The 25,952-nt window shown below is 47.1% G+C and overlaps 1 protein-coding gene across 1 annotated transcript in view; it reads left to right on the forward strand.

Annotated features, from left to right (window-relative positions):
* Positions 1-355: 355 nt before the first annotated feature.
* The window catches only part of NPAS2 (neuronal PAS domain protein 2), a 179,959-nt gene continuing 154,362 nt past the window's right edge, over positions 356-25,952 (forward strand). Inside the window, exon 1 of the mRNA XM_082672900.1 lies at positions 356-391. The gene's annotated coding sequence lies outside the window, so the exon portion shown is untranslated. The remainder of the gene's footprint in view (positions 392-25,952) is intronic.

Here is a 25,952-nt window from a genome sequence, read left to right on the forward strand (position 1 = left end):
GGCGGCAGCGGAGGGAAGGAGGAGGCGGAGGTGGAGGAGGAGGAGGAGGACCGAGAGGAGGCTGGAGGAGGGAGGGGGAGGGGGAAGAGGCGGCCGCGGCTCTCCCCGCCGGCGCTGCGTGCGGAAGAGTTTGCCGCGCGAGCAGCGGGCCTCCTGCAGGAGCCAAGGGAACCCGCGGCGGCGGCGGCCCGGGAGCCGCGGCCGCGTAGCTCCGAGACCCGCAGCCGCGGCGGCGGCGGCGGCGGCTGCTAGAGCAGCGCCTCCCGCCGCCGCCCGGGAGGAGCTCGCCGCGCCCGCTCGCCGCCTCGGCTCCCAGCGGCGGCGGCGGGAGGCGCGTCTTCCCGGCCCAGTCCGCGCCCGGCCCCGCAGGGCCGCCCCGGCCCGCTCCGAGGTAAGGGTCGCACCCCGGGACGCGGGTGGCCCGGGTGGGAGGACGTGCGCGCGGGGTCGCGGGACTCCGTCACCTGCTCGCCGGCGCGGTGGACACGCGGGGTGGGGAGGGACGCTTGGGCCCGGGGCTGCGCGGCGCGGGGGTCGGGGGCGCGGGGCGGTTGGGTCCCCACCCCCAGTCCCGAGTCTCGCGGCGGGGACATCGCGTCCTGCGGGACCGCAGCGGCGGCCGGGCGGGTGGGCGCCGGGTGCGTCTCGCCAAAGAGGCAGAGGACGAGACACCCCGAACCTCAGGGTCTGGGGTGCTCTGAGAGTACCTTCGGGGTGGGCGGAGGCCGTGCCCGGGTAGCAGCCTCGAGGGTCGCCCATTGGCCTCCCCGAGCCCCACCGCGCGCCGCTCCCCGGAGCGTGGGGCGTCGCGGACCCCCGGAGAGTGCCGTGCGCGCCCCGGGCACCACCTAGGTCGGAATTGGTTCCGGGCTGGAATGGGTGCCGAGCCTGACCCCTGGACGCCCGGAGAGCGCGTGGCTCAGCCCCTCGCGCCGCCGTGCCACCTGGAGCTCCTCAGGTTGGATGCCAGGGTGTTGTTTTGTGGGGAGGTGTGCCCCCTCCCAGAGGCGAGGAGGGAGGCTTACCTTTGACCTTTCCGTAGAGCGCCGCGGGGTCGGTAACGAGGGTGGTGGTGGTGAAGGGGGGTAGGGACGGGTACCAAGGGGCCAAATTAAAAACCAGCCCCTCTCCTCTGCCTGCCCCTGCTTAACTGCTCAAGGTAAGAAAGTTTGTTTTTAGGCTTGTGGTTCATAAATAATTAGTAACCAGTTTTGTCGATGAAGCAAGATGGAAACCTTAAAAATACGTACGCAATTCCAGAAAGTCTAAAAGCTCCCAAGGTTGTATCCAGGAGGTTTTAGTTCGGAAAGTTAAAAGCCCCTGAGTTCAACAGGTGTTCAGAAGGGGTCCGAAAGGGGAGAGCTTGGCGAGTTTCGTCTTTTAAGTACATGCACCTTTGATTCATTAAATTGACTGGCCTGTTTCTTTAAGGTAAAATATTGAGTAGTTATTAACTTAATTAGCAGAGACGAACTGGTCATTCTTGGTTATTCAGAACCCAAATCTTCTTTTCCTTAATAGAAGGGTTTTCCCCATTTGGACTTCCCAGATAATTAGCTCTAAGGCAGTTCCTGGCAGGGTTCAGCCCTGTCCATCCCTCTGTCTGTCGGACACTAGCTAACTCAGTCCCTGATCAGTGAATTGACCAACTCATTATGACTTGCATTAAAACACAGCAAGTTTTAATTGCTCTTCCTTGGGAGGTGCTAGTTCAGAATTCAAGGGCAAGTCGTAGCTGTGTCTTTCTTCCCAGAAGATTTCTTGAAGGAGAAGTTTGCCAAAAATAACCCCCAAATGTATTTTAAAATAACTCCCCAATACATATGATGTTTAAATGAGCTATTCAGGCTTGGGCCACTATTTTGCAAAAGCAAAAAATCTGTTTGACTGCACAGCTGAACCAAGACCGGTAGAAGTATTGGCATTTCTCAGCAGTCTACCTAAAGATTTAGTTAAAAATAAAGTGTGCACCGTAAAGGTTTTCAATAATTGTCTTCCGTCTCACGGAGAGATGTGGAGTGTGGATTAGAAGAATTGTAAATATGCTGTTTTTAGCCATTTTCTTCTTGGAAATCGATGCCTCTGTTTATTTGCTGATCTGTCCCACTGTAGCAGACGTAGAATCAGTTTTATTCTCACTGCTCCCCGTACTGACTCCCATGGAGGCCAGAGAAGGGAATATATTCCAGAGGAAATATGTTATTAATAAAACGTTACCCCCCAAAGAGTTAAACATGCCAAGAAAATAACCAAGTGAGGCTTCACTAATTAGTGTGATGAAAAAAATTCCCTGATTGGAGAAGCGAGTGTTCAGATGGTGACTCAAGAATTCATCTTTCTGTAGAAAATGACAATTGTTTTTAAGCTCGTTTGATTCTTGTAAGCGTTTGGGCCCCTTTTTACTATTTCTGGCTATTTAATTATGAAAATGATTTAAAAAATAGTTTAAAATGACGACATCATCTGATGTGTGTCGTTATGAAGTTGAACTCGTCTTATTTTTGGAACAATCTTTCTTAACTCTTGGTAATCTTTATAGCTGGCTCTTAGCACTGCTACTAGTTTTTAGGTTAAACATTCAAAGTTAGTGATTTCTTTCCGATTAAAATAACAATGCATGCATATGCTCTTTATATCACCACCTTTATAGTAATTTTTCGTAAGTTTGGCTTTTGAACCTTAAGCCTCCAGAGGGCTGTCCTTCTTCGTAATTTCTAAAACAAGTATGTATTTTATTCTTTCCGTGAAAAGTCAGTTTTGCCATGGTGATCCAGGCACCGACTGTCCCATGCTGATACCATGCGCAGGGTGGCATCTCTTTCCCAAGTGAGGTCAGATTATGAGGTGTTGAAAATAGCCCAGTGACACCGGATTCTTGGCTTTCTTACAGCAACAGTGTAATTGGCTGCATCAGAGAAGCATCTAATTGAGTTTTGCATTTAAATAGTGGAAATGATATGCATTATTTGCTAACAGAAATATTTGATTAGCATGTCCCTGATCTTCATTCTATGTGTAGCAAAGATAGGAGGTCAGGGACCGCCACAGTCATACTCCCCCCAGCATCTCGTCCCTCGGAGGCCTTGCTAATCATCAGTGCTCAGTAATAAGTAGGTGGAGGAAATGAGCTGACTTGTCGATGACAGTTATCCAAAGGGTAGAAATTGCTGAATGCTAATGGGGTACTCAACTCTGAGTAATTCTAGTTTAAATATGAAGATGATTAATAGCACCTTAGAGCACTAAATAAACACTCACTAAATGTGAACATACTTAAAGGGGGAATTTGTTTTTAATGCAGTCTTTATCTAAGGCGCTACTGTTTCTCACGGAATTCTTTGAAATTGGGGATCACTTGGCATTTTAAGCAAAGTAATCTCTTAAGTAAAGTTCCCCCAGAGATCACTTGAAGTTTTTTGGGTCATAAGACAGTGTGTGGTTTCCGTATGATGACTCGGAATGGAAACGAAAGTTTATCTTCTGTGTTGGTGTGAAAAAACAAACAAACAAAGGTATATTAAAAAAAAAGTGGAGGGTGCGGAACATCACGTGTCACACTTTATAGCGCGTGGCATTGATTGTCTGGGGACCTTGGGTCTGGGTTGGGGCCTGAGATTCCGCATTTCTTACAAGATCCCAGGTGCTCCGGAGGCTGTGACACACTAGAATTTTCTGGAATATTCTTAATTCAGTTCAGCCTGTGTTGACCAAGCATCTATTGCATAGTAGGCCCAGGTGACGGGGGAAGAAAGCACAGGGGTCCAGCCTGCCCTCAAGGAGCTAAAATGAGGAAGGGAGATTCTTTCTAGACTGAAATGAGACCCTGGAACACCACTCTTCAGCCGTGTGGCCAGAGAGGGGCCGAGGAAAGGGGCTTTTTCTGGTAGGGCTCTCACGTTGGTCATCCTGGATCTCTAGTCTTCTTTAGATGGAAAGCTCTGTGACTCGCCAGGAAACAAAATGCAGATATTGAAATCAGACAGACCTGGGGTAGCGTCCCGGCTCAGCTACTGTGTGACTTGGGGCAACTTTTTTTAACCTCCCTGAGGCTCAGTGTCCTGGTCAGAAAAAATAACGGGAAGAATGCTTGCCTCGCCAAGTTGGTAGGATGACCAGTGAAGGACACAGGTAAGGCATAACAAAAGGGATTGCTTTTACTACTGCTGATGGCTGCGAGGCAAGGAGGAGAAGAGGGTCCTAAAAATATTTTCGTGCGTGGTTCACCAATTAAGAGATTCCATTTGGTTAATCAGCAAACCCAAGGTCGGCAGTAGAGAACCCTGCCTGGGGATGGAGGGTGGGCAGCTGTGCAAGTTAATGGGATGCACAGTGGAATGATGGGAAGCACCCACATCTCCACTTTTCCCCTGCAGGGCCCTGGCTTCTGGCGAGCCTTGGTGATACTCTTCTAGCAATATGTTTACCTGAGACTGTTCTTGGTACTCACCCTGTAGGTTCTGTTGATCAAGACCGACTGGTGTTTGTGGCAGTCAGGCACGCCTTAAAAATATGTTTTGGAGGGAAGGGCATTGGTGTGTCCCTGGCCAAGCCCTTTTAAGGGTCAGAGCCATCCGTCAGCCCTTAATCTGAGCTCCCTGAAGGCAGTGCGGGGCGGGTGGGAATTCACCACCCAGCGCTTTATTTATTTTTTTTTTTGTGGTACGCTGGCCTCTCATTGTTGTGGCCTCTCCCGTTGCGGAGCACAGGCTCCGGACGCGCAGGCTCAGCGGCCATGGCTCACGGGCCCAGCCGCTCCGCGGCATGTGGGATCTTCCCGGACCGGGGCACGAACCCGTGTCCCCTGCATCGGCAGGCGGACTCTCAACCATTGCGCCACCAGGGAAGCCCCCACCCAGCGCTTTGTACTTCATGCTCTGAGGCGATTGCTTCCTCTTGACGTCTGGGGAAGATGGATTTTGCAAGGTAGCAGTCTCCTTCACCCTGATTTTAGGAGGGGTAGTCTGGGTAGCCCTCTAAGTACTTCAGCCCACGCTGCTCCTATGTGTATGTTTGAGAGTTCCACTTATTATTTGCAAAGGAGATTTCTCTGCGCCCATTCCTACCCCATGCCCTGCCCAAATAAACCTTGAAAGCCAAGCGCAAGAGAATGTTAACGGCCTGTGTGACCCTGTGATATGCGTGAGGGAAGGACAAGTAGAGCAGTGATTGGAGCCAAAGCAGACCTCGGGGAGGGGGTGTGGTAACAAGGGAGGGAAGGCGGGGCAGGGAGCATCTGAACACTTAAAATGGAGATCACAGCAGAGGCGGGGCCCGAGGGTAGGAGGTGGGACCCAGGGCCCTGACTTTATGCATTTCGCTACTTTGCTGAAGGCAGTGGAGGGTTATGTCCCAGGTCACTGAAAATCGTCTGGGCTTCCGGTGGACACAAGCCCTCCTAAAGGAAGGCAGGTGACAGAGCTGAGCTGCGCGATACTTCCAGCCTCTTCTGAACCCAAAGTGGCGCTGTGCAATGTCTCGAGGGATATCTGCGCCCCTTTGAAAGTCAAAATACTGAGAACTGGAGAACATTGTAAAAGTTATTTTTCTGTTATGAAAGTATACTTAATTTTTGGCAAATGTAGAAAAGACTGAAGAAAATGAAATTACCCACAATCTCGAGGTGTTTCCCTTCAGTCTTTTTTCTATGCATTAGAATTATTTTTTTTAATGTTAGATTTTTAAAAATAATATAATCTTTTAAAATTTTCAAATAATCCACAACTACTTCTTAGTGAAAAGAAAAAGATCCGCTTTGCTGTCTGGTCCTACCTAACCATCACCCCCTTTTTTCTGCTGGATAGAAACCTGGTTTCATTCAGGAATCAACCCTAGTCCACATGTCTCAGGGGTAAATCCTGATTGGCTGAGCAACCAAATCCTGATTGGCTGAGCAACCCAAACAGGGGCGGGGCCTGTTGTCCTCACCAGTGATTGGCTCGAGGTGAGCAGATGGCACTCATCTTTGCCAATCAAACGTGAGGGTGGGTTACTGGAGGGCTTCCCTGACTCTTAAAAAGAGGCGTGGGAGGAAGTGGCAGCTTTTCTTCTTATGGACACAATGCCTGTAAGTGGGGCAGCTGTCAGCCACCAGAGCAGGCTGGGCCAGGTCCCAACTGACCTGGGGAAGAATGCAAAGGTGAAGAATGGGGCCTCCACAGTGCCCTTGACCTTCCGAATTACCCAAGAGGAGTCTCTGATTTAGGACGTTTGGGAGATCCTGAAACCTTCCTGACCCCTTAAAGCAGGTCGAGTTGGGTTTTTTGTTAGTTGTAGCCAAAAGCATCCTAACTGATGCATCCCACAGCTCTCCACCCCTCTCAGTAGGTGATTGCTGTTAGCCATGGGGGTGTAACCTGCTAGTCATTTTCGCTGCATTTACATATATACCCATATCTGTACATTTTCTTTTGAAACCAACAGAACTAATTCTATGCGTTTTATTTAGTGACTTTTTTTGTGTGTGGCATGAGGTGGTTTTTTTGGTCATTTCTTATATCTATTCTTTTTAAAGGTTCCACAGTAATATTCAAAAGTGTGGCTGACACAATTCATTTAACCCATTCCCTACCGTTAAACATTTATTGTGCTTTGTTTCCACTTCTTGACTGTTGCCCACAGTGTTGGTATTAACTTCCTGATCTGTATATCTTCAGCTACATTTCAGATTGTTCTCAGGGACTACCAGTGGAGGATTCCTGGGTAAAGGGGCACACCTCTTGGAAAGATTGATAGATGCTGCTAAGGTATATGGCTAAAACAGTGTGGAAGGGTGCCGTGTCTCCGTGTCTTAACCAAACTCCAATGCATTGAACGTTCCGGGTAGACATGATTTTAATGGCCATGTAATAGTCCACGATAATTGTTCTTGGAGTGTCTCAGTGGTTTGTGAGGACACACAAGAGAATATTTGAAATGGAGGCTCTCCGTGAAAACTAACTAGACATGATCAACCTTGCAGTAATCTCCAAAGAGTTCTGAAGGGGTGTTAGGAGACACACCCCTCCAGTGATCTGTTTCCAAGGAGACTTGGAGGAGACAGTCTACCAGACCCTCCTCAATCCAGTCAGTGGGCTGCCCAAGCGTTTCTAAGGAGCTTTGTTGTTTCTGGGATCCACAGAGTTTTTACTCTGACAGACGTTCTATCTCTGCATATACAGGAGTCAGTTAAACAAAGACTTCGTGCATTTCACGAAGCAGAGCTGAAATGTGAGTTTGCTGTATGAAATTTTCCAATTCTGCGAGAGAAGACAGGAAAGCAAATGGGATGGATGAAACACATACAACACGTTAATCACATTTTTTCGCCTTAATTCAGAGAAGAAAATCTAATGTTTCAAGGAAGTTCCCAGGGACAGGGTAATTCCATTTCGAGTCTGGTGCCTAATCATTGATCCTCACTAATAGCCCATTTCGGTGAAATTCAGATTTATCTTTAGTGCTATCTACAGAATGCCAGTATTATTTCAATTTCAGAACTAGAAGGCTTCAATTTTTCCTCTGTTCCGTTTTGCAAGTTTAAGGCCTATTTAGAAATAGGCAGCATGGGACTTCCCTGGTGGCGCAGTGGTTGGGAGTCCGCCTGCCAATGCAGGGATGCGGGTTCAACCCCTGGTCCTGGAGGATCCCACGTGCCTTGGAACAACCAAGCCCATGCGCCACAACTACTGAGCCTGCGCTCTAGAGCCCGTGAGCCACAACTGCTGAGCCCACGTGCCACAATTACTGAAGCCCCCGCGCCTAGAGCCCGTGCTCCGCAACAAGAGAAGCCACCGCAGTGAGAAGCCCACGCACCGCAACGAAGAGTAGCCCCCACTCGCCGCAACTAGAGAAAGCCCGCACGCAGCAGTGAAGACCCAGTGCAGCCAAAAAATTAATTAATTAATTCAAAAAAACCCTGTATGCCCTTAAAAAAAAAAGAAAGAAATAGGCAGCATGATAGATGTACACATCGCAGTGTGAACAGTCAGCCTGCATGTTGTCAGAGTGGGGGAAGGGTTAGACATTGCCTCGCAGCCTGAGAAGTTTTTGGAGGAGGTGGGTTGGAGTGAGACAGGGAAGAGCCCATCGGCTGCTGAGTTGATCCAACAAATCATGGATTTTCCACATCAACACCCCCATTTGTACCATCTACAAAAGACATGGCCTGAGGGGAAGGGTCCAGGGGAGGGATAGATTGGGAGTTTGGGATTGACAGGTACACACTACTATATATAAAAATAGATAACCAACGAGGAACTCTGTTTAATATTCTATAATAACCTAAATGGGAAAAGAACTTGAAAAAGAGCAGGTACATGGGGACTTCCCTGGCAGTCCAGTGGTTAAGACTCTGCGCTACCACTGCAGGGGCATGGGTTCAATCCCTGGTCAGGGAACTAGGATCTCGCATGCCAAGCTCCGAAAGAAAAAGAAAAAAAAAAGAATAGCTACATGTATAACTGAATCGCTTTGCTGTGTGCTCGAAACTAACACAACATTGTCAATCAACTCTACTCCAATATGAAATTGGGAGTATGGTTGGCTTTGGGCTTCTCACCACGGTGGCTTCTCTTGTTGCAGGAAAAGAAAGGAAACTTAAAAAAAAAATAAAAGAATTCCTCAAAAATAAATAAAAAAAAAGAATTAACAAATTAAATAAAAAGACATGGCCTATGGTGTTGTCATCATTTACTACATAAGATGCCTGTTTCCCTGGAGATCGTGTTCTACTAAAACTGTGAAAACAATTTTAAACCCCCAGTATTGGTGTGTGTTTGTGGTGGGGTGGAATATTGCCAAGAGCAAATTGTTGTGTCACTCTGGGCTATCAGTTCCTCCAAAGACGCAAAGCAGAGATTACTCTTGACCTCACCAAGGCGTTCGTAATGGTCAGGGAGGATTTTATTTCTAAAACCCTCCCTTCCCTTTTACGTTGACAGAGAGAGAAACTCATTCACGGCAAATTTGCACAGGGGTTTTGTCGAGGTTTTACTCTCTCTCCAGCTAGAGAACTTTCTTTTATTGCCGATCCTGTGTAGCCCTTGGCCGATAATAATCACTTGGATTTATGGCTCAAGACAAACTGATTTCATTTGAGGTCAAGAGAGCTTCTGATGTTTGAGCCACTTTTGGGACTTCCCCCCAGTGTGTCCATTCCAGCCTCTGCCTCTCAGCTCTCGACACTGAGGGGCCGAAGCGGCCTCGTTCTGCCTGGTCCTGGGATCCTGGAAGCACTTGTCACCCGCCACAGTCCCTCTTTGGGAGTCTGTCATTCACCTCCACGCACCAGGTTTACCAACATGGGGTGGCAGCTCAGAGAAAACCTCCGCCCTGGGACTGTCACCTTTACTTTCATTGGATCTGGAAAGGCTCCACGTTTGGAGGCTGTGTCCAGGGGAAGCCCAAGACCCCTCAATTTTAGAGTTAAATGCAGGTGGCCTTGATGAGCACAGACCCCTCCCCTGCATCTCACATCCCCGTCCTGACTCCTCCACTAGCTCAGGTGTGCGTTCTCACCTTCTCGGCCTTCACTCACCCCTCAGCAGGCTGACTCTTGGTTCTCAGAGCTCTGAGCCCTTCACTTGCTCTCAGGTGACTTAACAGGATGCTTCCGGGCAGGGCTGCAGCCGTGACTCTCTAACAGTTCGGTTTGGACCCGGCGTCCCGGATCATCGCCCTGGTCCACATGTGTGCGTGTCATTCTTGTGCCCGAGCCTGGGCTCAGGCTGGTCTGCGAGCCCCCTTGCACCCCACATCTTGTGCAGGGCCGGCAGGTAGGCGATCACAGGGCTCAGTGGAAGAAACGAGAGTAGACCGTGGACGCTGGTGTAATCAGCTCGGCAGTGTCTGAGGAAGCTCAGTAGCACCTGGCTTCCTGCGCGGGGGCCGCCGGCAACTCAGGCCACCTCCCCACCTGGGGGCAGCTCATCACTCGTCTTCATCCTGGATGTCCAAGCACTTCCTTGGGAGGTTCTCTCGGCTGGATCTGCCCTGGCGGGTCCTCAGCCATTGCCTCTACCTTGGCTGCCCAGGGCCAGGCCACCATCCCCTGTGCTCTGAGAAGACACCCACGTCTGGGCAGTGAGACATCCGCCCAGCTTGTGCCCATTTATCTGGACCTGTGCTGTCGGGTCCATATGGAGTTACTGGGTGGGAGTGGCCTGTTTCTCCCCTGTCTTATCTCCCCGCCGGCCTCGACTGGTGGCGTTCTCCAAGCACACAGGAGAAGCTGCAGCTAACCAGCTCCAGAGGCTGGGATGGCCCCTTCCTGCAAAGACCTGGGAACCTGTGGGGCATGCCTATATTTTAAAAAGAAGAATAGTTCCCTCTGTGTTCCCAGTTTCTCCAAAACTGTGCTGTGTTTGCACTGGTCAGCTGTTCAGAGTGGCCAGCTGTCTAACCTCTGCTTTGTGGACCAAACCCTGGTTTCCGTCGTGCCACGTGTCTAAGTTCTTGTCTCTGTTAAGCCGCAGAGTCTCATCCCTCAGGTTGTGGGGTGGCATCGTTAGGAGGAACTCAGTTGAGGCTGTGTTTGTATTTTCTAACGTCTCAGGTTGGCAGCTCCTATATGTATATTGCAACCTGTTTACATGAGATACTTGTAAAAGCCTGCAGCCTTTTTCTTCCATGTGGCAGCATTGACCTCTGACCTGATTTTAAATCACAGCATGGGGTGGCCATCGCCATATGGGTCAGCAGCATTTTTTTCTTTTTTTATTGAAGTATAGTTGATTTACAATGTCGTATTAGTTTCTGGTGTACAGTGGAGTGATTCAGTTATACATATATATACATTCTTGTTCATATCCTTTTCCATTATGGTTTATCAGAGGATATTGAATAGAGTTCTCTGTGCTCTACAGTAGGACCTTGTTGTTTATCCCTGCTCTGTATACTGGTTTGCATCTGCTAATCCCAGACTCCCACTCCATCCTTCCACCATCTCCCTCCCCGCCTTGGCAACCACAGGTCTGTTCTCTGTGTCTGTGAGTCTGTTTCTGTTTCACAGATAAGTTCATTTGTGTCATATTTTAGATTCCACATGTAAGTGATATCATATGATATTTGTCTTTCTCTGTCTGACTTACTTCGCTTAGTATGATAATCTCTAGGTCCATCCATGTAGCTGCAAATGGCATTATTTCAGCGTTTTTTATGGTGAGTCAGCAGCATTTGACAGTGACTTAGTGAAGACAGCTTGTGGCCCGCAGCAGAAAGCCCTGACACCCTGCCTGACACGGTCGCTGTGGCCAAGTGACCTCGGCAAGTCACACACACCCCCAAACTCAGTCTCTTCATCTTAACAGGGAGGCATTGATACTGAAGGGGGAAAACCAAGAGGAGAGAATGTTTGTGAAGGAGTTCCATAAAACTGAAGAGTTGCAGTACTCTTCTTATCCCTTGCTGTCGTGACCAGCTCGTCACTCAAGCTCCTCCATGCCCAGCTGGGTAAACGCCAGCCCCCAGGTGACTTCTTTCTGAATGAAGTACTTGGTTTTCTCTCACACAAGGTACACGCTAGCAATTAAAAACACAATATAGGCCAGTGTTCTCTTGAAAGCTAACGTCATGGGAAAAAGTGAACTTCAACTATAGAAGCCAAACACTTGGAACATCTCGGCAGTGGCTTGGGCTTGCAGTTTGCTTTCGAAAGCTTTTGCCATTTATAAGAACAAAATAGCCCGATAACATTTGGTATCTGAAAATTCAAACTAAATCAAATAGACTCAGCATGTTCCCACGAATGCTAAGATCTTATGGGTTGTGTGGGGCATTTCACCATGATGAACGTGATGTGCTATTTCTTGTGACCTTTTGTTTCTTTCTAAAAAGGGTTGGCCTGTGGAATTGGGACTCAGCTCTGACCACCCTGGAAGAATCCTGTGACTTTCCTCCTGTGTCCGAATTCCTTACAGAGCAAGGGTCTCCTGACTTTCAGTGGAACCAGGAGTTTAGTCTTTGGACTGGACACACACAAATATGCCGATTCTGGTTAATAAGTTGGTTTTCATTGTGGAGAACTGTGTGGAGGTTCCTTAAAAAACTAAAAATAGAGCTACCATATGATCCAGCAATCCCACTCCTGGGCACATATCCAGAGAAAACCATAACTCAAAAAGATACATGCACCCCAATGTTCATAGCAACACTGTTTACAATAGCCAGGACGTGGAAGCAACCTAAACGTCCATTAACAGATGAATGGATAAAGAAGATGTGGTGTGTATATATATATATACATACACACACACACACACAATGGATTATTACTCTGCTGTTAAAAAGAATGAAATAACGCCATTTGCAGCCACATGGATAGACCTAGAGGTTATCCTATTGAGTGAAGTAAATCAGACAGAGAAAGACACATATACGATATCCCTTATATGTGGAATCTTTTCTTCTTGTAAAAGATTTAATTTTATTTATTTTTCGCTGTGTTGGGTCTTTGTTGCTGTGCGGGGGCTTTCTCTAGTTGTGGCGAGCTGGGGTTACTCTTTTGTTGTGGTGCGTGGGCTTCTCATTGCAGTGGCTTCTCATTACGGAGCATGGGCTCTAGGCACGCGGGCTTCAGTAGTTGTGTGCGGGCTCAGTAGTTGTGGCACGCAGGCTCTAGAGCTCAGGCTCAGTAGTTGTGGTGCACAGGCCTTGTTGCTCTGCAGCATGTGAAATCTTCCCTGACCAGGGATCGAACCCATGTCCCCTGCATTGGCAGGTGGATTCTTATCCACTGCGCCACCAGGGAAGTCCCATGGAATCTTAAAAAGTGGTACAAATGAACTATTTACAAAACAGAAATAGAGTCACAGATGTAGAAAACAAACTTATGGTTACCCAGGGGGAAAGGGAGGGATAAATTGGGAGATTGGGATTGACATATACACACTACTATATATAAAATAGATAACTAATAAGGACCCACTGTATAGCACAGGGAACTCTACTCAGTACTCTGTAATGACCTATATGGGAAAAGAATCTAAAAGAAAAATGGATATATGTATATATGTAACTGATTCATTTTGCTGTACACCTGAAACGAGCACAACATTGTAAATCACCTATACTCCAATAAAAATTAATTTAAAAAATAAGTTGGTTTAGAGATGGAAGGAAAGGACCTACAATGGACTGAATATTTGTGCCTCGTCCAGAGTTCATATGTTGAAACCCTGATCCCAATGTGATGGTGTTTGGATGTAGGACTTCGGGAGGTGATTAGGTCATGTGGGTGGGGCTCTCGTGGATGGGATTAGTACCCCTATAAGAAGAGGCCAGAGAGCTCGGTAGCCCTCCTTCCACAACAAGAAGGCTCCCACCTGCAGGTGGCAAGTGAATCCTAACCAGAACTGACCACGCTGGCACCTTGATCTTGGATGTCTGGCCTCCCGAACTCTGAGAAATAAATTCTGTCGTTTAAGCCACTCAGTCTCTGGTCATTTGTTATAGCCGCCAGAATGGACTGAGACAGGACCTCAGAGATCATCCAGCACAAGGTAGCTCACCTTTTCCAGGTGAAAATTAAGAGGTTCAGAAAGCAAAGGGGCCTCTCCCTGCTCCTGGAGCCCCAGGTCCTGCAGCCAGGCAGACCTGCTGACCCTTCCAGGAGGTTCTGTGCTTCCCTTTTTCCCTGAGACCTGAGGATGTTGCTTCTCAGCTGAAATCCAGCCAGTGCAAGGATGAGGCTTTCCCCAGCCTCGGCCAGTACGCTCACGCCCGGAAGTACTGGGAGAGGGAATGCCAGCAGCTCAAACGGGTCAGCCTCCCCCCAGGTCCGTCCTGTCTCTCGGAGCACCACGCAATCTGCTCTTCAATGTGACAGTCAGGTAAGGGAGCCAGAGTCCCGGGGTTGCTGGGAATGGAGGAACAGGCACAGGCAGAACACAGACTGTCCACTTTCACTTCTGGAACCCACTCGCTCTTGTAGCTGCCGACATCCGACTTCCTTCCAGAGAAACCAAAGCACGGAACTCGCTCACTTCCAGGATGAAGGATGAAATGCCTCCTTATTTGAACCACTTCCCAAAGTGCTTCTCACATCTGGGGGGCCAGGGTCCATGGTAGGACTTTCCCACCTGCGTGTCTTTTATGCCTTAACTTGGCCACCTGTGCCGCTTGGGCCTTGAGACAAGATAAAATATCACCGGGTCTGGGGTCAGGGCTATGTCCACTGTCACTGTCGCACACGTGAGCGCCTTGGATTCGACAGCAGTCTCTGGAGGGAAGCGCTGTTTTATCCCCGTTTTATGTACAAGACGCCAAGGCTCAGAGAGGTTAAGAGACTATCACAGGGACATTCAGAGCAGGAATTTGGATGCAGCTCTTTAAAGAAGGACCAAAAATAGAACAGCCGGTTTTATTTACTTTTTCTGAAATGCCACTTCTGAGAAGCTAGGATATGTCTAAAACGAATTAAGCGTCTTACATGTGACTTTTTTTTTTAAGCGGGTTTTCTTGAGTATGAGGTTATCATGGGGCTGCTGGAGTAGAAAACAACTCCAATCTGGGGTCCGTTTGCAATGCAGCTCTTTGGAGGCGGAGGCCGTGTGCGAGAGGGCATGGAGAGGCAGGCCGGCAGGAAAATCTCTTCTAGGGCAGAGTCATTATTCTGTTCCTTGCCATCTTTTAGTAGCTAACCTGCTTTTCAGAATGGTTTCTTTTGCTGTAATAAGGACTCTTAAATCAGGACACTCCTTCCGCCTCTCCTCGTTTTGTCTGGACTCAGGGACATCTTTCTTTGGCCGAACTCAACATAGAGTCAGCAGGAAAAGGTAGGGGCCGACTGGTACCACATTTGCGAAAACACTTTCACGTGAGTCTCATCATCCCGGACCTAGAAAACCAGCAGCTGCCTTATTGACGCACGAGCCTCCTGGAAGTCACCTGGGTTAACCTGAAGTGTGCCCCTCCACCACACACACACACACACACACAGACACACACACACACAGGCACACACACAGACACACACACGAACCTCAGCACTCAGCAGATGCCAAAAAAAATAGATGCAGGAAAGGTATTAAAGACAGGTCGTTTCTTCTTGATTTGACTCCAGGGGAGGTATCTACAAAGCCGGTCCACTTAACTTACGAAGGGCGGTTCAGAAAACCCCAATCCCACCTCCCTCCAGCTTTGGGCAGCTGTGGGCAGAGGGGCTGGGCTTGCCATGTGGGCTGGGTCAGATCAATTCTGTCCTTGCCTGTTCTCCTGTCCCCACCATTTATGGAAATAGAAGCAAAACCCCAACACAAGCATCTGTAAGATAATCCGGTCTGTCCTAGGATTGGCACACGTAGGCACAGGCAAAAGCAAATGTGTTCCAGCCACTTTGCTCGGATTTGTACCACACTCCAAAGAGGAAGGATGAGCGATCCAGCACCTTCTCAGAGTGAGTGTGTTACCCTACCCGAGACGTTTCTGTTTTTCTCCACGATCCTTTAATAACATCCTTCTGAATTATTCTGGGCTGTGTATAGGTTCAGAGTGTTCTAAACACAAACTGATTTAGCATTCTTTTTTTTTTTTTTTTTTTTTGTGGGATCTTAGTTTCCTGACCAGGGATCGAACCTGTACCCCCTGCAGTGGAAGCACAGAGTCTTAACCACTGGACCGCCAGGGAAGTCCCTAAAAACAAACTGATTTAGGAAGGTATTTTGGTGATGGCAGGTTAAACATGTGCCTTGGACGATGAGGATGGAGATGGTGGGCTTGGGATTCCTTGCTGTTGGGACCAACCATGAACTAATAGGGCCAGGAGTTAACTCTGATTCAAGGGGTACTGCGTTGTACCAGTTATGCAAAGGGTGGGCTATACCAGGTAAATGCCCTTTTTCATCAGTTCCCCACACACAGAACTTTCGGCATCTTGGTTTCAATGCTTTCCTGCTCCTTTGGTCTTGCCATTTGCTCCTGTCATGAAGGTGGGTCTCCTACCCCAAGCATGGTGTCAGGGGAAAGAGGTATACAGGGTTTGGAAGGAATGGTTCACCCCAGCTTTCCCAGAGTGTGAAAAGTTTGATCCAAAATATGAAAAAAAACTTTACAAAGAACATGAGATGAGGTCTGTGAAATGTGGGGCTTCTCTTAGTTCTGGGGCAGATTTTTCAAGATCCAGAATTAAAACGAAGAATACCTTTGAGCCCTTTAGTGTCAGCTTACCTGATGGCAGCCCTTGTGTTGCTATTTCTAGGAAATTATGATGCTTCCAAACACCTGAGTCATTCAGCAGTTGGTCCCCATCCTTCCGGAATTAATTAATGTTCTAGGGCAAACCTAGTATCCCAAAGAGGTTTGTTTTTTTTTATTCCCAGCCAAAGAAGAAGCTGGAATTCATTTGAATTCAGGCAGAATGAAGAATTCATTCAGATAACTTGAGGCCCATAGTGGATCTATTTTATCTTCTGTCTAAAAGTTAGATTGTAAACTGCCACGTTTATCCTACTGTCCTAATCTCTTTGTTGCCGTTTTTTAAGACAGTTTACATTTTTACTTCAGCAATTTCCGCTTTCAGTAACTATCTGGAAACTTCTGGGAAATATCTGGGGTTAGCTTCTCATCTGAGTGAAGATATACTGAATTTCCTTCAAACTGGTCCTCTTCTCCTCTTCAAGCTGAAGTGAAGAAAAATTGGGCACGTGTAGAGAACATGGTGTGGAAGAGACTTGGATTCTTGTGGCAGAGTCTCCCTGGGAATTTGTCCTCCAGAGAGGAGAGTCGAGGGGGCAATAGACCTGGAGGAAACCTCAGAGTCTCAGGCCACCAGCGCCATCATGTCACAGATGGGGAAACTGAGGCAGGACCTGGGCAATGGCGGAGTCCGGCGTGGAAGCAGGTCTCAGCGCCATGTTCTGAGGTCATTGTCTGCTTCTCTTCACCTCCCTCCCCTTTCTTGCCCACCTGCCTTTCAGCGTACATGTTGATCATTTTTACAAAAAGGAACAGGATTACAGCTGTGAAAGAAAAGACAGATAGGGCCTAGTGTAAGTCCCCAGATCGCCGCCATTGGTTTAGCTCATTTGTATGATTCCCGTAAGTTGGATGGATAACAATAAGCATTTTTAATTTGCTTTCTCATGATGGCATGCACTGATTTAACTTCTTTTCCTTGACGATTAATTTGCATACTCAGTGCGCTGAGACAGAAGGCGTGGCCCCAGGGCCAGCAGACCCCTGGTCTAGCACCTTTTACCCGTGGGGAAGTTCGTTATTTCTCTGCATCCTCTGAGACGTTGAGAATACAAGGCCTGCCTTCCGACAGGAAGACAGTCGTAGAACAGTAGTTAAAACAGCTGTTGAATGTTTAAGTAACACTTTTTTCTTCTCGATGGAATTTAGGATTTATTGAGAACTGTGCAGTGTTAGTACATGCAAAGGACGTTAAGGCAAACTGTTCTCGTCTATATCTGGGGCGTCTATATTTTGATATTTTACATGAAAAACAAACGTTAATGGCATTATTTTGTTCACCTCTCCAGGCCCCCGGGCCTTTGCCTATACTGTTCCCCCCTCCTGGAACACCCTTCCTGCCTTTATCACCTGCTGACTCCTGTTCACCCTTTTAGACTCAGCTCTGGCCTCCAGGATCCTTCCCTGAGGGGACCTAATGGCTGTGCTCCGGAGTCCTACAAAACCTCTTGCATGTCTTTTTTGTGGCAGTATCTAGATTTTACAGTTTGGAAGTTACCAGCTTCTGTGGCTGTCTCCCCACTAGACTGTAGGTCCCTGGGAGTAGAGATCAGAATTTCCCCTTTGTCTTGCAGGAGCTGCTGTGTAGCAGACATGCTCCATCAGTGTTTATTGAACTGAACCGAAGGACAGAAAACTGTTCATTTGAACTGGGTCATGGGACCCACTTTAATACAGTTACATCATTTCGTCTGGGGTAGAATGGATACATGTATATGTATGGCTGGGTCGCTTTGCTGTGCACCTGAAGCTATCACAACATTGTTAATCACTATACTCCAATATAGAATAAAAAGTTAAAGCAAATAAATGAAGTTACATCATTTTAGGTCCTTGAGATCCTGTGTTGTATTCAGTGCTCTCCTCAGCCACAGGCTAATCCACTTGTGTTCACAGGCCCCGGTTCATCAAAACGCAATCATCCACCTTCTGGTGGGCACTAGACAGTCTTTCCGCTACAGCCTTTCTTCTTGTCTTAATCCTTTTCAGCCCAATCTTCCTGAGGCTTTAGGGTTCAGAATCTGGAATTCCACATCTGATATCTCAGAGAGCGTCAGGTGCCTGTGAAGTCACATGTCCCATCGCGGTGGGGCAAGGAACACTGCGAACCGCATCCGTCGGAGAAGGTCACATAGGCTGGGTGAAAAGAGCGCGTGACAGTGGGTGGTCTGATTCCGTTTTAGTTAGAACATGGGAAAATGAAAGGCGTGATCTCGCTGGCAAACAGAAGTGTGGGCAGGTGGTAGAACACAGTGCTTACAAGTCATGGGGATGGTGTGTAGGCTGCCTGGGTTCAAATCCAGCTCTGCTCCTGGCCAGCTGTGCAACTTAGGAAAGTGGCTTACACCCAGAACCTCCATGTCTTCCTCTGTCCAATGGGGATATGACGGTGCCTACTCTTTGCTGTTGTTCTGAGGATTAGCTGAGATGCTATATGCAGAGCCCCTAGGATTGTGCTGGCAGTGCAGTTAGTTGTCACTGTTCTGTTCTCTATGTTCTGTTCTCTATTTACCTATGAAAATTTTGGAAAAAGTATGAAATGTTCGGAGAAAGCCAGCCAGCATAATCCCTACCTGTGTGGCTGGCACAGCTACAGGGCTGTGTAGGAGACAGGCCGGACCAGTGACCGATTGCTGTGCCCAGTGACTAAGTCAATAGCCAGACTGACCCTGCAGAATCACACACACACACACACACACACACGCACGCACGCACGCACGCACACACACGCTCGCGGAGTTAAGCCCCCAGGTGCCAGGAAAACTGGAGTGTAGTCTCCCTGGGTATCTACATGCCCAATGGGATGAAGCCCAGACTTTGGAAACATCTCAAGGTCATAAAAACCCAGACACAGGAGACTCTGACTTCCACAGATATTTTATTTACCTTCCAAAAGGTCAAGGTAAGAACCCAGGGTCCCTTTCCCTCCCATCTCCAAGGAGCAAAGGTTTCTCTCCTTCCTTTCTCTCCTGCACAAAAGCGGACAGAATCCTTTGTTTTCCATCCCGCGTCTCTGGGGTGTCATCGGCACGTGTAGAAAGTTCCCATCGGCTCTCATCACCACGCCCAGGGATCTGGGTCTGGGGGCCCACACTGCAGGGTCACTCCGGCTGCCTCGTGTTTCTGCAGTGTTCATTTATATAAAGCATGTAACTGTGAGTTGACAACATCTCAGACCCTGCACAATTTGACAGACAGGTCCATATAACTGGGTGTTTCGCTGGCCCAGAGAACCCTGGGTCCCTGTCTGTAGGACATGTCTGAGGACCGAGGGAGCTGGGTCAGCACAGCACCCAGGGTACATCGGCAGGACCAGGTGACTCCAGGTGACCTCACTGGCGTTCCTTCTTTTACCAGAGAGACCCCGTACATCAGTAAACAGCCAATTTTTACAAATTGTAGCTGGATTCTTTAATAGCAAAGTACAGTTCTAAATGAAATGACTCTGCCCCGAGCTGTTCCTGAAAGGAGTGAAAAAATGCTGCAGTCTGGTGTTCCCACTTTTGATTAGCCTCATCTGGGAATTTAATCCATTTTCTGATCAAAGTGCGAAGTCTCTGCGTTGCTGCAGCTTTAATCTTTGGACACACACACACACACACACACACACACACACACACACACACACACACACACACACACACACACACACACACACACACAAATCAGGTTACAGCCAAACGGGTTGGAGGGGGCGGGTAGGGAATACATATCTAGGTAAAAGACGTAATCAGTGCCTTCATTATGGGAAGGTGCTTGGACAGTTCAGGTAAATGTTAACAGTTTTTTCAATGTAACTTGTCAGTATGTTTGAGATATTTTCTTCTGTATACTGAATTTTGTTCATTGTTGAAATGGTCCTAAGCCATGTTCTGTTATTTTTTGATGTTTATGTCAAGAAAAAGAAGAAAAATAATTTAAATTCAAATGCTTTTTGAACTCCAGTATTTAACTCATTTTTCAAAAATTTTATTCAAATATAGTTGATTTGCAATGTTGTATTAGTTTCAGGTGTACAGCAAAGTGCTTCAGTTATACATATATATAAATATATCTTCTTTTTTCCATTCTCTTCCACTATAGGTTATTACAAGGTATTGATTATAGTTCCCTGTGCTATACAGTAGGTCTTTGTTGGTTATCTATTTGATATATAGTAGTGTGTACATGGTAACCTCAAACTCCTAATTTATCCCTCCCCCACCCCCCTTTCCCCTTTGGTAACCATAGATTGTTTTCTATGTCTGTGAGTGTGTTTCTGTTTTGTAAATAAGCTCATTTGTATCTTTTTTTTTTTTAGATTCCACTGTAAGTGATATCATATGATGTTTGTCTTTCTCTGTTGGCTTACTTCACTTAATATGACAATCTCTAGGTCCATCCATGTTGTTGCAAATGGCATTATTTCATTCTTTTCTATGGCTGAGTACATATGTACCACATCTTCTTTATCCATTCATCTGTCAATAGACATTTAGGTTGCTTCCACGTCTTGGCTATTGTAAATAGTGCTGCAATGAACATTGGGGCGCATGTGTCTTTTCAAAGTATGGTTTTCTCTGGATATATATGCAGGAGTGGGATGGCTGGATCATATGGTAGCTCTATTTTTAGTTTTTTAAGGAACGTCCATACTGTTCTCCATAGTGGCTGCACCAATTTACATTCCCACCAACGGCGTAGGAGGGTTCCCTTTTCTCCACATCCTCTTCAGAGTTTATTATTGGTAGACATTTCGATGATGGCCGTTCTGACTGGTGTGAGGTGATACCTCGTGGTAGTTTTGATTTGCATTTCTCTGATAATTAGCGATGCATCGTGAACTATTAGAGACATGCTCAACATGAAAACATGCTTAACTTCTTTTCAATTACAAAAAAGAAAGTTTCTGTGTCTGTTAAGGAAATAGATGACATTTATAAAGGAGTCTAAAGGATCCCTTTATCAAGGAAATGGATGGGCTTCTGAAGGGCTCCTGTGTGAATGAAATTGCTCTCAGAACATCCTTTGTCTCACCCATCAATGAATTGTTCAGACAGGTGGCAAGAGGAGGTCCTGTGAAGCCATACCAGAACTAAGCCGGTGCAGCCCCAGTGTCCCACATTCCCCAGAGGGAGACCCAGGTGGACGGTTCAGGAGGTTAGATACCCCAGAATAGAAAAGAGAAGGAGGCCTGCCTGGTCTGGTTCGGCCTGACCCGGCCCTGACATTCACACAGAAGGTCACATCAGCTTCCCTGTCTTGCCAGAGCCTTGGCTTAAAGATAGTTGTTTTTTCTTTAGCTCTGACCTAGTTAACCTATGGTTTGTGTCGTTAGGTCCATAGTCGGTAAAGTGGTTTACCCAACCCACCCAGCATTTCCCAGGTTCCCACGGCGCCAGGCGCTGCGCTGGTGCTGGGACGCCTCCGAGGATAGGCACCTGGGGGGCTGGGGCGGGGAGCCTCGGTGCTTGGAGGAGCCCGAGGGCCCTTTCACCCGGGATGCTTGGAGACTCGGGGGCTCGGAGCAGCAAGTTTTTTGATAATTTTCCTTAAGCACATACTTCATAATCGGAGCACCAGTTTTCAGAGAATTAGAAGCATTAGGTGTGCACAGACTCTACTGAAAAGCTCAGCCTGTCTTCACTCACTCGATCTCCAGCGGGGCTGAGGACCTAATGATTATGGACCGCGTTCTGCGTGACTTCCCGTCGGCGCTACAGGTAGAAGTTGTGGGGTACAGTACGGATACACTCAGGCCCAAAGGTGCATTTTGAAACAACGACTTAATATCTTTCCTTTTCATTTAGCTCTCATACTTGATGAGTATAGAGGAGCTTCCAGTGGCTCCAATGCAAATGAGTGAGAATTCACCATTGATGCTGTGTGGGAAAGTCACATACACGACTTGGAAGTGAAGAGAGACTGTCTTGCACCATTTTCCAGAGCAGTGGTTGAGCCCTTCGTGGAAATGTATTCATTCTCCTGATGCCGCTCTGATTGGTGAAGGAGATAGGGAGGCAAGGATGGGGAAAGCACGGGAGACCCTGGACTGTGGAAATAAACGAAGACCCGCCAGAGGAAGACCAGCCGAGGCTATTTACTCGGAGCTGGCAAAGCGAGGCAGTCAGCCGCCATCACTCGTGTTGCGGCAGAGCCTCGGAGGCAGGTGGAGGGGTGGGAAGGATTTAGGGTGGAAAGAAGGCAAGCCTCCGGGGCTGCCCTGGTTAGAGACTGTTAGGGCAGCTGGAGATGGGCTCAGGAGAAGCTGGGCACCCTATGTGAACGGCTAGCGGTATGTATTTTATTTTATTTTTTTATTTTTTTGCGGTACGCGGGCCTCTCACTGCTGTGGCATCTTCCGTTGCGGAGCACAGGCTCCGGACGCGCAGGCTCAGCGACCATGGCTCACGGGCGCAGCCGCTCCGCGGCATGTGGGATCTTCCCGGACCGGGGCACGAACCGGTGTCCCCTGCATCGGCAGGTGGACTCTCAACCACTGCGCCACCAGGGAAGCCCTGTATTTTATTTTTTAATTTATTTTATTTTTATTGAAGTATAGTTGATTTACAATGTTGGGCCAATCTCTGCTGTACAATAAAGTGACTCAGTTATATAGACATTCTGTTTTTATATTCTTTTCCATTATGGTTTATCACAGGATATTGAATATAGTCGGCTGTGCTCTACAGTAGTACCTTGTTTTTCCATCCTATGCATACTAGTTTGCATCTGCTAGTCCCAAACTCCCACTCCATCCCTCTCCCACCCCCTCCCCCTTGGCAACCACAAGTCTGTTCTCTGTGTCTGGGAATCTGTTTCTGTTTTGTAGATAGGTTCATTTGTGCCATGTTTTAGATTCTACATGTAAATGATATCATATGGTATTTGTCTTTCTCTGTCTGACTTACTTCACTTAGTATGATAATCTCTAGATCCATCCATGTTGCTGCAAATGGTATTATTTCGTTCTTTTTTATGGCTGAGTAATATTCCATTGTATATATGTACCACATCTTCTTTAACCATTCATCTGTCAGTGGACATTTAGGTTGTTTACATGACTTGGCTATTGTGAATAGTGCTGCTATGAACATAGGGGTGCATGTATCTTTTTGAATTATAGTTTTGTCTGGGTATATGCCCAGGAGTGGAATTGCTGGATCATATGGTAATTCTATTTTTAGTTTTCTGAGGAATCTCCATACTGTTTTCCATAGTGGCTGCGCCAACTTACATTCCCACCAACAGTGTAGGAGGGTTCCCTTTTCTCCAGGGGTGTGTATTTTAGCTCTCTCTGGTAGTTCCTAAATTGGAAGTGGGGGGTTGGAAATCAGGGGCACTGTCAGTTATTAATCAAATCCTGGCCATTTGGGACTGATTGTTATAGGGGTCGTTTGACTTTTTGGGTTTTTGCTAAAGATCACGGTCTGACCTCCTACAAGGGATAGCAGGCTGGCTTCCTGGGCTGGTTACTGTAGATGCTGGGTCAGTTTCTTGGGCAGAGTTCTGTTTTTACATATTGTCTGGCCATTGTTGGTTTGTATATTTCGTAGCTCGGTACCAAACTAACGCTGGCTAAAAATAAGTAAGAGACCCAACGCACCTGTTGGTCCGGGGCTCTCGGGCTGACTAGCTTCCACCAGGTAGCAGCATCCGGACCCCACCAGTGGTCGCTGGATAGGGCCACACTGTGACCGCGCTGTGATCAGCCTGGTGAACAGCTGAGTCCTTGATCATGGGGCCGTAGACACTGCAGCATTTGCATGCCGTGTCTTAAACTTGGGATTGACATTAGCGAGCTGTTTCTCTGAGGGGCTCACGGTTCATCAGGCAGGGCCAGCCCCATCCCAGCTTTCAGTCCGCTTTGGTAGGGACTGGCTGACTCCCCTGACAATAAAAGATTCTCTCTGTGTCATTTCACCGCTGCTCTCAGCCATGCCATGGCAGAGGCTTCTCTGGCCAGGAATGGAGTATTCCAGATGGCTCTGGAATTTCTTTAGTAATCTCCTTCTTCTTTAGTCAATTTCTTGCCACTCCTGGAAGTTTGGTACCATGGGCTCCCTACTCTGCGTGCTGCGTCTGGCCTGAGGAGGAGGGATGCTGCCCCCAGTGGCTTGGCAGGGTCCATGCCAGCCCTGGGTGCCACCACTCCGTCCTGGCAGACCACGTGGAGTCTTCTAAGGCGGTTCCCCACCCACCCCCCAGTTTTGTTTTGTTTTGTTTTTTCCCAGTTTCCTCTTTTTTTTTTTTAACATCTTTATTGGAGTATAATTGCTTTACAATGGTGTGTTAGTTTCTGCTGTACAGCAAAGTGAATCAGCTGTACATGTTTTTTTGTTTATATGTTTGGTGTGTGTTTTGCTTAAGCATTTACTGAAAATTCCTAGGTGGTGACATCATGGATAGCCAGTGACGATCCTGGAATCTTTGACTTTTCTAGAATTTAAAGAAAAAAGTGTTCAGAGTTTATAACATTAAGTTTTATATCAAATGTGCCTAAATTATTTAAGTTTATAAAGAGACTCTAAAAATATTATGTAGGGTTTTGAAAGACATCTGCAAGTTTTGAAGAAGAGATGGTTTTAAAAAGGCATCTTTTCTCTTGCCTTTGTGTGTGTTTGCGCTTTTGCAATTAAACGACATCCTCTGAGTGTAGGAGGTTAGTCAGAGCTGTCAAGTTTTTCTTCTCTCCTAATAACAACTCTTGTGCCATTGGCTACCAAGAATAACAATAAGCCTTTTCTTAAGTTGAAAAAGAGTATTTATTTTTGTCACTGAAAGAACAACAAGTATTCATGTTCTTAAGTTATTTAAAGTATTTTTGTGAATTCTGAGAATAAGTCATTTGGAAGTTCAGCCACACAAAATAAAAATGCTTTAAATATGTAAGTCCTCCACCTGAAATATTTTGGTTGGTGGGTCTTGGCCTTTCAATAATAGTTAGCTATTTAGGGAGGACTAGTGTGTGACATTCACTGTTGGAAATGCTTGAAATATATTAACTCCTCTGCCTCTCATATTATCCTCACTTTATAGCTTGCACACTGAGGCCCAGAGAAGTTCAGCTACTTGCCCGAGGTCACACAGCCACGATTTGGACCTGGGCCATCAGATATCCACGGCAAGCCTGCGTTGAACCTAGAAGGTTCCACCTTCACGCTGTCAAGGCATTTAGTTTCTCTGTGGTTTTCCCCAAAAACATAACCTTAGAAAGGTAAAGAAATATTTACTATGAGTGTATGTAGCTCAGCACCCTTCAAGCTTTTGGAGTTTAAGAAATAATGATCAGTGGACCCTCTCCTGAAATTTGGCCAAACTATCGCATATGTGGCTGCTGCTGCTTTGCTGTTCCTAGAGCTAAATCTGAGGAAAGACAAGTGAAAAAAACAGGGAGGATGATGGTGGTAAAAATAATCTATGATCACCTTCTTATCTTGGAGTTCTTTTTTTAAATAAATTTTTAGCAGACTTGCTTTTTTTTTATTGTGGCAAAATACTTAATGCCACTTAACTGTGCACTTAAAATGGTTAAAGTGGTCAATTTATGTTATATATTTTTACCACAGTAAATAAATAAGTAGGTTTAAAAAATTGTTTAATCCAGTGAGCTCATGGGTGACTCCTCAGTAAAGCGTGATGTCTGTAGGTCTCGCAGCTTAGCTTGGCCCGTGTGAGATTTTCCCCAGTATGTTACTGTTGTGCCTTGATCTCACAAGGAATGAGAAAGCCTTAGTAGGATATGAAGATCTTTAGAAAAAGGCCAAGAATAGTGCAGAAGTGCCTTCTTTTGGAGCAAGAAGTGG

This window comes from Grampus griseus (assembly GCF_964374135.1).
Source record: "Grampus griseus genome assembly, chromosome: 15".
NCBI classification, from domain to species: Eukaryota; Metazoa; Chordata; class Mammalia; order Artiodactyla; family Delphinidae; genus Grampus; species Grampus griseus.